Here is a 12,297-nt window from a genome sequence, read left to right as displayed (position 1 = left end):
TGTTCGCTGTGTAAATTGAAATTTTAGCAATACAAAAAATTTTGTAGAAAATTCAATAAAACATAATAAAATATTGAGTGAGTGACTTAACCTACTTTATGAATGATTGAACCGCGCTTGTATTGAATAAGATGTACCGATGAGCTTGTACCCAAGAAGTATTATCAAGATAAAAGCTTGTGTTTTCACCAATAGCATGACCCAAATTATCAACACCACTATAGTTCCTCACGTGTTGACTAGATTTGGTTTCCACATCATTGAGATATTGTGCACAAAAATTCATGCATTCTTCCATAAGATATCCTTTAGCAATTGATCCTTCAGGATGAGCTCTATTACACACGTATTGCTTCAAAGTAAGAAGATACCTCTCAATTGGATACATCCATCGAAACTGAATCGCTCCACCCAATAAGGATTCATCAGCTAGATGTATAGGCAAGTGCTCCATTATATCAAAAAAACTCGGAGGAAATATTTTCTCTAGATGACAAAGTGTTATAGAGATACGATCTTGAATATATTGCAAATCCGTCGCACGATTCACTTTTGAACACAATTGTCTAAAGAAATTGCTCAATTCAATCAAGGGTTCAATTACATTCTTCGGTAACGATCTTCGAATAGCCAATGGAATAAGTTGTTGCATCAGAATATGACTATCGTGGCTCTTAAGACCTCCAATACTTCTATCATGTGAGCGCACACGACGTGATATATTGGATGAATACCCGTCGGGAACTCTTACTTCCTTCAACACTTTCAAGAACAAATCTTTCTCATCCTTGGTCATCGTGAATTGTGCTGCTGGTAAATAGGCTTTATTCGACCCTCTTAACTGCAAATGTAGGGGTTTTCTAATATTCATATCTTGTAAATCACGCCGAGCATTAACACCATCCTTCGATTTTCCTGCAACCCCTAATATTGTCCACAACACATTGTCACAAACATTCTTCTCTCTATGCATCACATCGAGGTTGTGTCTTATTAGATTGTGCTCCCAATATGGCAATTCATAAAAGATACTCTTTTTCTTCCAACTGTGGGTGCGATGTCCAACTTTCTCCTTCTCTACCTGTCTCCTGTGCCTCTCCTTAAGGTCATCCCTCTTGTATTGGGTTAAAATACCCTCAGATTCTAATTGTAGCAACATCTCAGTTCCAGACAACAATTTGGGTTTGAGTCGACTACCATCAAATGATACTTTATCCTTCCAGAATTTATGGCCAGTTGGTAAAAATCTGCGATGACCCAAGTATGATTGTTTCCTACTATGCTTCAACCAACACGATGTAGTTTCCTTATTGCAACAAGGACATGCATATTCGCCTTTAGTGCTCCATCCTGACAAGTTTGCGTAGCAGGAAAATCACTAATGGTCCACAGTAAAGCTGCATGCATTTGAAACATTTGATTTGTTGATGCATCAAATGTTGACACACCCTCATTCCATAGTTCTTTCAACTCCTCAATCAATGGTTGCATATACACATCAATCTTGTCACCAGGTCCTTTTGGGCCGTCAATAAGCACGGCTAAAATTAGAAATGGTTGCTTCATGCACATCCATGGCGGCAAGTTGTATGGAACGAGCACAACAGGCCAAGTGTTATGAACTATGTTCATCGTTCTGAATGGGTTAAAACCATCAGATGCTAAGCCAAGCCTTACACTTCGGCAATCATTACTGAAGTCAATATTCCGACGGTCAAAATCTTTCCATGCAAGGGAGTCAGCAGGATGCCTGAAGACACCATCATCAGTTCGTTCCTCTGCATGCCATCTCATTAACTTGGCCATCTTGGATGACATAAATAACCTCTACAACCTTGGCTTTAAAGGAAAATACCTCATCTGTTTTGCAGCTATTCGTTTGCCACCTTTGTTAGGACCATTTGAACCACCATCACCATTTGCTTTCCATCTACAACTGTTGCATATGACATATTTATCAAGATTGGCATCCTCGTTTCGAAACAACATGCAACTGTTGGGACATGCATCCCACGTCTCATACGTGAAGCCCAAATCTATTGTGACCTTTTGAGCTTTATAATATGAGTCCGGGAGTTTCACACCCAACGGGAACGCCTCATTCAATAACTCAAGCAGCATGTCAACAGACTTGTCTGTCCACTGATTAAGCACCTTCAAATGTAAAAGTCGAACAATGAATGACAAAGATGTGAACTTCTGACAACCCGGATACAATTCAGTTTGTACATCTTGAAGAAGTTTGAAATACTTTGCAGTCTCTGCATTTGGACTGAGCTGGGTTCAAATGCATGGGGATCAGGCCCTTGTGGTTCATTACCCTCAACACTTGTACCGGCATGTGGATTTCCTATAGCCCCTTGTATCATTCCAATCATATCATCCCCAATGTCTAAATTAGCTAATGTTTCATTCTCTCGATTACCATGCAGAGATACGTAAGATTCTCCATGATTAATCCAATGTTTGTATTTTTTAAAAAAATCATTCAAAATCAGATGCTCCCGTATACCCTCTCGTACAAAATAGTATCGATTCTCGCACTTCCTACACGGACAACTGATCATCGAACCTTCAACCCTATTGGTGTAGGCAAACAAAAGGAATTCATCAATCCCATTAATGTATTCGCTCGACATCCTATTGGGCAAATCAATCCAACTCTTATCCATCATCTGTACACATCCACAAAAATATCTCATCAAAGTAACTCTAAATATAATACCTACGTATTCATGTACCATGATACCTATTCGTCTAATTTCTCTCAAATAGGTAGGTGGTCTTATCCCAGTTAGTTATTTACCGATTTGATGGGAGAACATAAAAAATGAAATACTTATCCCAGTTAGTTCAATGCAAGGTGAATTACAAGTCCAAGAGAAATTGGAAAAACTAGACATAACAGTGGAAAATTATAGATGGAGATGTAATAGACAAGCATTGAAAAGAGAATTTATGTGAACATGTTTGGTTTACGATAATTTTCCAATAATCTCCATTGGTTGGCAAAGATTTTTTTGCTTTAACTCTCCCACATGATTTTTCAACAACTTTTTTTGGTGAAGTAAAATTTCACTCTTAATATCACCGTAAACAAACAAAAGCAACAAATTCAAATGCGAAGACAATTTAAATCAACAAAATTGAACAAAATATTTCAGTTGAGCTTTAAATAAAAATCAATGAAATATTTATATTATTTCAACACAAGAAATTTCTCTCATCTACACTATGCCAAACACAGTGCAATTTAAGGCTAAATCAAAATTTTCTATTTTCAGTGAAGTTTCATTCAGTTGTTTCAGTGAGATTTCTTTGTGTTTTGAATTACTCAATCAATTCATTTCAAATTCATTAATAAGTTTATTTATGTAATTCATAACTTGGTGAAATTTCTATTTGACAGTGAAAATCAACTATCATAGAGTGAAGTTTTGCATTGAAATTTCACTATCACTGTGAATATTAATTGTGCAAAAATGAAATCACAATATTTTGATAGAAAAAATATATATATATATATATATATAAAGAGAGAAAGAAAATAGAACAAAGAGATATATGGAGAGAAATGTATACAAATCCAAACTGGCAAATATATAAAAATATATATATATATATATGGAGAGATATATGAACATTGAGCAACAATGGAGGTTTGGACTGATAAGGGCACAAATCTGCACAGCTATATATTATGCACAAGGGAAAACAGAAAGAGAGAGAAGCTGCTTCACGTGATTAGAGGGAGAGAGAGAGAGAGAGAGAAAGAGAGAGAGAGAGAGAAAGAGAGAGAGCATACGCTGAGTGAGATCGCTGTCGTCGTCGCCGGTCCGGCCCTCGCTGCCGTCGTCGCCGCACCACCGCACCACCCCTACCTTGGTCGCCGTTCGTCGCTTGTCCAGAGGGGGAAAAAGTCCGCCGTTCGTCGTTTGGAGATTTCGAACATTTAGCGATTTCGACCCAAATGTGACCGCCAAGATGAAAGGGAAGAGTGGCAAATGTTTTCCACTTTTTGCTACGGTAAATTTTTCCTCGTCGCAAGTGATAACTTATTAGAGCTAACGAAGCCGTTTTAATAACCTTTTTTGGCGATGGAAATTTTGGTCGTCGCAAATGAACCACTAATTTCCGTATTTTTATCCCTATGCGTGTAGTTTTATTGCCGACAGTAAAATGCCGTCGCTAAAGATCTTATTTGCGACGGTACAAAACGCCGTCACTAAAAATCATTTTTTGCGACGGTAATCTCGCCGTCGCAAAAACTTCCGTCTTTTTAAGTCCCTTTTCTTGTATCCTTAATCATATATCCCATAAAAATATCATAGGTGGACACGTGTGAAATTACTATTAATATCAATACAAACAGGATCTACAGCATTCAGGACAGTTTGGCCAAGTGGTTCAAGGCCAAAGATTTAAGCCTATTTTGAGAAGTGATTTTTTTATTTATTGATTTTTTGAAAAAATGTACAAAAATAAAAAAATAAAAAAATGATATGACTCAAATAAATTAAATATATGGAGGAATTAAATGCAAATGGGAGAAAAGGAAAAAAATTACAAATTAAATGCAGGTGGGAGAAAAAGAAAAAAATTACAAACACATGTGGGGCGCAAATATGCCTGTGGTGGGGTGCAAATGTCACTTCCATCCTCCCATTTGTTGGTATTTATTTATTTATTTTTATTTTTATTATTATTATTATTTTTTACATGTAGGTAGGAGAAGAGAAAAAAAATTACAAACACATGTGTGGTGCAAATGTGTTTATGGTGGGGTACAAATGAAAGGTTGTGAGGTGGAAATGTCACTTACACCCTGCCATGTATTGGTAATTGTAGACGGCGCCCGCGGAGGGAGGCCTCATGCTACAGTTCGGACTCGATTTGTGTCACGGTTCTTAATCTGAACCAAAGAGTCCAAATCTGGCAAATCGTTTTGAGAAACAGATTTTTGAAAAAGTAGTGCCAAACATGGACTGCTTTGCCAGATACAGAGTCGCCACCTAAATATTTTAAAATGGGAGAATTTAGGAAACCCTGACTCGGTGCCGAAGGCCACATGTCCGTCATCACCGGAGTTGTCTCGGCTCGGGAGCTTGGGTACGATCGGGGAAGGTCAGCTATGAGCACCCCCTTTCGCCCGGTCCGAAGACCGGCCTCTACTAACCGTGATATCCAATTTTGAAAACGTTACGTGTTCTTAAACCGGTTATTAGCCTAGAATTACTATGTTGTGCGCGCAACAAACAAGTATAGACCAAATCACCCAAATTGGAACAAAACATTTCATGTTTGTTTTGAAAATGGTTTGCTACTCGCAAGTAGGCTAAAATGCAGATTTTGCCACCCTCAAGTGGGCTTTTAGAAAAGATGATTTTGCCACTATCTAGTGGGCTTAAAACTCGCAGTTTTAATGCATTATTCCAATTTAGGTAATTCAACCTCCATCCACAGGCATTCAAACAATTTATCTCATGTAAACACTTAGCCGCATGGCGAGCATACTCTTATGGCAACATTCATACGCATGTTGGATGCTAAAGCATAACCACTTACATTGTACTCCGTGCCAAAACAATAAACTAGTTAGCAAATGCGCGTGTCCTAGTTCATGTTATTTTGCCTAATGCAACACATACAAGGTGCAATTCTAGTTAGGCTCGGTTAACCTAGATATGGCATACGATATGCAACCAACTAATTCATGTATTCAATTTTGGAATTTTAAAATACAAATGCGGTTAGCATGATGTACCGAGCCCGGTGTATGTTAACAGATGCATGAATGCACGCATGCATATCATAAGGTATGCTAATTTCAAAAATGCCCTAATCTACCATCATAGGCTGGTAAATAAAAGGGAAGAAAGAAATGGGGATTGGAAGACATACACACACTCACCCACACTTATTACATGTTTACCCTCACTCAGAGGGTTCGAATTAATATTACAGTCCCAAAATAATGAACAAATAAAATTATTACAAAATTTCCTAATTAATTTAAAAAAAAAGAAGCAAAAGAATGAAGAGGGTGGCCACAGCCTCTGCCTCGGGGCGCGCAGATGATGCATGCTCGAATCCGTCCTGCCCGGAAAACCCGTACTATACTCTTGTCGCCTCTGTTTGTACTACCTTGTCTTTCTGAAAATTTCCAAAGTGCTGGAACAAGCTCTCTACATCCTGCAGAGCACCACCGGCCAGACAGAATTGCCACCGGCACTCCAAAATTCCCGTCGGCACTTTATCAGATTCATCGGCACTCCAGATAGTGCCGGTCGACACTAAATTCTGCCGGTCGGCAGAAACTTCCTGCAATAGACAATTTGACAGCAAACAGAGGACAGACAGTGCATAGTATGGAGTTTTTGGACACATGTAAGCATGGTCCTACTTCTTATCATATTTTGGACTCAAAGAAGCATGACTTTCGATCCTTGAATCATCAATGGTACATGGTGAGTCAAAGGATCGAATTTGCCATTTGATATGAAAATGCATGCAACAAACAACATGAAAACCGAGGCCTTATCAAGTTAGAGTCAAAGGTCCCGATGACCGGGGATCAAGGCACATTACATCACTTGAAGTACGAATGGTCCTTGACTCCCACACTTGGTTTGACACCCCAAACCAAGTAAATGCAATGCATGTAATGCTCACAAGCCTCAAATGTAACACGCCACCAAGATATAAAACACAACAAGCAATATGCAATTATCATGACAAAATGTATGATACCAAGTGCGCAAGATACAAACATGATGCAAACATGGAGCAAATTGACCATGGAATTGATGTGCTACAAAGCTTAATGGAACAAATATGCGGCAAACATGGAGCAAGCATGCAAGAGGGCTTGAAGTGGCAAAGGGGGCAGGCCCTTACCCTTCTCAAAACAGTGGCCAAAAGTGCTTAAAATGATAGACAATCAACTCATGTTAACAAGCAAACTTATGGTCCCAAAGCTAAGGCACTAAAGGAGACAACTTACCCCCACCAACATGGCCATTCATGGCATGATTAAAACAAGTAAAAACAGAATTTATGCATGCAAGATATGACCCCAAAAACTCCTAATATGGCAACTAAAATAAGCCCTATGAAACAAATACACCAAGGCTCATTCTTAGGCATAGGAAGACACAACCTCAAGATATGGAAAAGACCATGCATGCACACATGTAGGCATGATTTTTGGACTAAAATGGCATGGCAAACAACCTCCACTCCTCAAATTAGACCAACCAAAGCACTTATGACTCATATACTTGAGGGCTCACAAGCCAAAATACATAGCAACCATAACAAATATGCCAAACATGACCAAGTTGATAACCAACAGATTTTTAAGCATGAAAAAACAATGCTAAATGCTTCATGGAACCAAGCCAACACACACAAAAATCATGGCCTAATCATGGGATGTATTTCTAAGCAAGATGGAGCAATACAAAGCAAGTATCACAAGCATACAAGGGGGCCCAAATCCGACCAAAAACAGAGGTTATGTAAGACCTAAGATGCCTAAAAAAGTACTGAAATGAAGCCAAGAAACAACAAGCACACATGCTATCCTTTTGAGCCCAAAAGGCAAGGAAACAAAACCATAAAGGGAGAGGGGTGTCCCTCCCCTATGCAAGACTTCAAACCAACTTTTTTGACACTAAAATACACTAATTTTTGGTGGTCAAAAGATCAAGAGGCTGAAGTGCACAAAACCTTATCAAAATGGCACCAAAATAGGCTAAACAAGGCCTAAGAGGGTGAGTTTGCAATCAAACCACAAAGTGACCTTAATGAAAGTGTTAGAGCAGGAAAATATGAGCCTTTTTTATGTTATACACAAGAGCCAAAACAATAAACAAAATAGGTAGAAAACCAATGCAAGTTTGGGGAATAAAAGGGAAGATGCTCACCCTTGAAGAACCCTTGAAGAACAAATGGCCTAACCTCCTTCTTTGGATCAAAACCAGTCCAAAACTCAAGAAACAACTCCCCCAAGTCCCTCAATCTCGGACTAAGGTGTAATGGTGTGTGTAATGGTGCAAAAGTAAGGTAAAACACACCTTTTGGGCCAAGAAACACACACAAGAAGGGAGAGGGAGAGAGGTATAGAGATAATATGTATCTATATCTCTCAAGACTGATTTTGCTTCTCTTTTTCTAACCTAGAACCAAGAGGAAAGCCTCTCTCTTATAAGGATCCCTCTTGCAAAGCTTATTCAACAAGCTTGGCTAGAGGGAAATCCCTCCATACACGTGTATGGAGGGGAAAGGAGTTGGTGCCAGCTATCACAGCTGGCACAAAATATCTCCATAAAGTGGAGGAACAGTGGTCGGCTGCCCAAAAAAGCTATTCCGGCAAAAAACAGTGCCGACCGGCAACATATTATGCCGACCGGCAATAAAGTGTGCCGACCGACAAACAAAATTGCCGATGGAAGAAAAAGACCAGCCGGTGGCCTCCAGCCACTGCCGGTGGTGTATGGGGATGTCTCACAAGGCATTCCCTGCCCCTCTAAGGCAAAACAAAAGTGTTTGGTGCAAAACCAGACACTAAACAGTCGAGTTCGGGGATCCTGAGGCAAGGCGCGCGAGCCGAGACCTCCGGGAACTCCAAACGAACACAATCATGGATGATCACCGAGTGTTCAAACGGTGACATCCAAGTCTTGAGGACAGTCAAAAATGGGGTGTCTACAGTAATATTTTTTTCTTCTCCTCCCTTAATAATTAACTTTTTTCATAGTTGTCAAAATACGCCTTCGACTTTGGTCCGAAAGGGCATTGGTTCAAATCCCACAGCTATTGATAATCCCATCATGTAGTATAGTTATATTTATTTAATCTTAAATGTTAATTATGCGTTTGATGTGTAATTTGTGCATATTTGTCCATTTGATGAATTATCTATTGTGATTTCTACTTTAGATCAGAAATTGAAAGTCTTAATGATTTCAAAAACCGAAAGTGATAAGTTTAATTAGGATGACATAATTTTTAGAACCATTTGGGAAGTTTAATTAAAATTTGATTCAATTCATAAAAATTAAGTTTTAATTAATTAGCCTTAATTAGTTAAGTTAATCCTTAATTAGCATCTTAAGTTAATCAAACCTATACATATGAAGAGATGAGCTGAATTAATCATATTTTGTACTCAAATCTACTGGAACAACATTTTAGAGAGAGAGAGGGCGCTCAATTTTAGAGAGAGAATTTTGGATGTTTTAAATTAATATGTTTGGTACCTTTCGATTCTTGTTTTTCTTTTTTTTCTTCTTTTTTGTCTTTAATGTTTTTTCTATCTACTTATAAATCCCATTTTAAGGAATGGTGATCCATTTAGTCACAAGGGTTTTCTCATAGACCAATTAGTCCCATTGAAAAAGTAGATTTAAGATATTATTTAAAAATTACATTTACAGTAATACTTTCTATTAAGGAGTTTTTTTATTTGGAGTGTTACGTTATTATGTTTAGAAAAAGTATACTAAGGAGTTTTTTAGTGTGTTACATTAGAATATTACGTTATTGGAGTGTTACGTATTTGTTCGTAATGTGAGATTTGTTCTAGAATGAGGAAAAATCTAAAACTTCTATAATGCAGATTGCCTAAATATGTAATTTCACATTTAGAGAAACCCACTTTTATTCCTTAAAAATTAAAGCCAAACATGTAAGTTATTACCCTTTTGTATAATTTTCACTTTAATAGGACCTTTGGGTTCATAAGAAAAAATGGAGGATTAAACAGTTTACAATACCATATTTTGAAATTTACTGGTGTTTTACCCATAAAAATATGCCAAAATATAATAATGGTTCATTTAAAACAAGAAAAACACACACACACACACACACACACACAAAAAGTCTATTTTTATATTTGTTTTTAAACAAATTTTTTTTTTTTCCAAAATTCTTCACATACACTACTTTTATTTTGTATTTTTTATTTTTAGTTGTATTTATATTAGGTGTATTTAAAATGTTAAAAAAAATTAATAACTACAATATGAAAAAAAAAAAATTATACAACAAAAAATGAGGATGTCACAATTTTTTTTTGAAAAATCAAATGAAACCATTTATTTTTGCAAGAGGTGTGTTTTCAAGTTAGTAGGGCAGTTGTGACTAAAAACTATCCGCCAGTAAGGTAGGCTCCAACATTGAATATGTATGCCTATATTCACGGGTCGTTTGGGAAAAAAAAAATTAGCTTGATTTTTTAATTTTTTGATTAATTTAACCTAACTAATTAGTTTTGTTCGGAAAGAATTTTTTCATTCTTTTTTTTTTGAAAGAAAAAATAAAATGATTATGATTTGAATGTAATATTTTGTCTTAATCAGTTATTTTGTCTATTTTATATTTTTATACTTTTTTAGTCCCAACCAACTTAATATACAAGAAATTGGTTTTTATACTTTTACGTTGTATTTGGTTGAGGGATTTAAGAAAAGATTTGAAAAGAGAAAGAAAAAATATATATGAAATGTGAATAACATATTTCACACACTTTTTCTTTTTTCCTTTTAAAATTTCTTTTCAAAATTTTCAACCAAACACAGCCTAAAATTATAAATCTAACCCTCTTAATTGTAAATAAATAAATAATTACATGGTTATTTTCACATCTAAGTTTAAATTTTGAATAAAGGTTGGTAGTTCAACTACCGAGTAACGTTGGTAATTGCTTTTGCATCAATCACAGATTTTTTGATAGATTTACTAGTAGTTGGGATCCCCTCCTTGCAACTCCTCCTTGCAATCCTCCTTGCAACAGCTGAGATCATTGATGCATATTGCATTATTGCCCTCCTAATGTAACTTCATTTTTTACGTTTGAAAAAACAAAATTCTTAATTATTTTGGTATTGTACTATTTGAAATTCAGTAATTTTAGGAAGATAAATTAGCCAGCAGTTGCTTTTGCATCAATCACACATTTACTAGTGCTAATCAATGTGGAAAGTCATTGATTGCATTATTGACCTCCTAATGTAACTTCATTTTTTACGTTTAAAAAAACAAAATTCTTAATTATTTTGGTATTGTACAATTTGAAATTTAGTAATTTTAGGAAGATAAATTAGCCAGTAGTTGCTTTTGCATCAATCGCACATTTACTAGTGCTAATCAATGTGGAAAGTCATTGATGCATGTTGCATTATTGACCTCCTAATGTAACTTCATTTTTTACGTTTAAAAAAACAAAATTCTTAATTATTTTGGTATTGTACAATTTGAAATTTAGTAATTTTAGGAAGATAAATTAGCCAGTAGTTGCTTTTGCATCAATCGCACATTAGTGCTAATCAATGTGGAAAGTCACTGATGCATGTTGCATTATTGACCTCCTAATGTAACTTCATTTTTTACGTTTAAAAAAACAAAATTCTTAATTATTTTGATATTGTACTATTTGAAAATCAGTAAAATATTAAAATAAATATAATAGTTTAATTATTTTAATATTAACATCCCACTCTCTCTTTCCCTTTTTATTTTTATATTTACTTCATTGAATAAATACAATGGTCTCTTTTGATAAAGAAGTTAAAAATAGTTTTTTTAACTTTTTGATTTTTTTATTAAAAGTCAAGTTTTGACTTTTAATTTATTTTGAATCATATTATTTCTTTATTTTTTTTACATAATTTTTTTAAAAAAAGACCAAAAAAATCCATTTTTACCGAATCTTCCAAAACAACATATTCAGTGTGTTTGGTTTCAGTTTTCTAAATTTAGTTTTCTGAAAATTGAGTATTTTATTTTTTGTATTTTTTTTATTTTTAGTAAATATTTTTAAAATCTTAAGCAATTTTTTTTTTTACTTTTTTAAATGCACCTTACTTAGATGTATCTAAATCGTAAAATAGTTGTGAAAAAATATTTTAAAAAATTAATAAATACACAAAAATATGAAAAAATGTATTTTTTGATATTTAGTGTATTTTTTAAATATTTTTTCACAAATACTATACTTTTAAAGTGTATTTATGTCAAATATGTCTAAAAATTAAAAAAAAAAACATTAAAAATATTAAAATACGAAAAATAAAAAAATAAAATTTTCCATAAATTATTTTAAAATCAAAACCAAACAATTTTTTATTTTTTATTTTTTGTATCTCTCCACACCCAAGGCCTTTTATTTTTATATATATATATAGCTCACTCTCATCTCTTTCCTCATTGCTAAACACAGCTACACTACAGCATCAGCTAATGGTTCTGTTTCTCTCTCTATGCTCTATTTTGTTCATCTTCTGTCTCTAC

This window comes from Camellia sinensis, chromosome 10, assembly GCF_055761805.1.
Source record: "Camellia sinensis isolate YWXY chromosome 10, ASM5576180v1, whole genome shotgun sequence".
NCBI lineage: Eukaryota > Viridiplantae > Streptophyta > Magnoliopsida > Ericales > Theaceae > Camellia > Camellia sinensis.
This window is presented reverse-complemented; position numbering follows the sequence as displayed.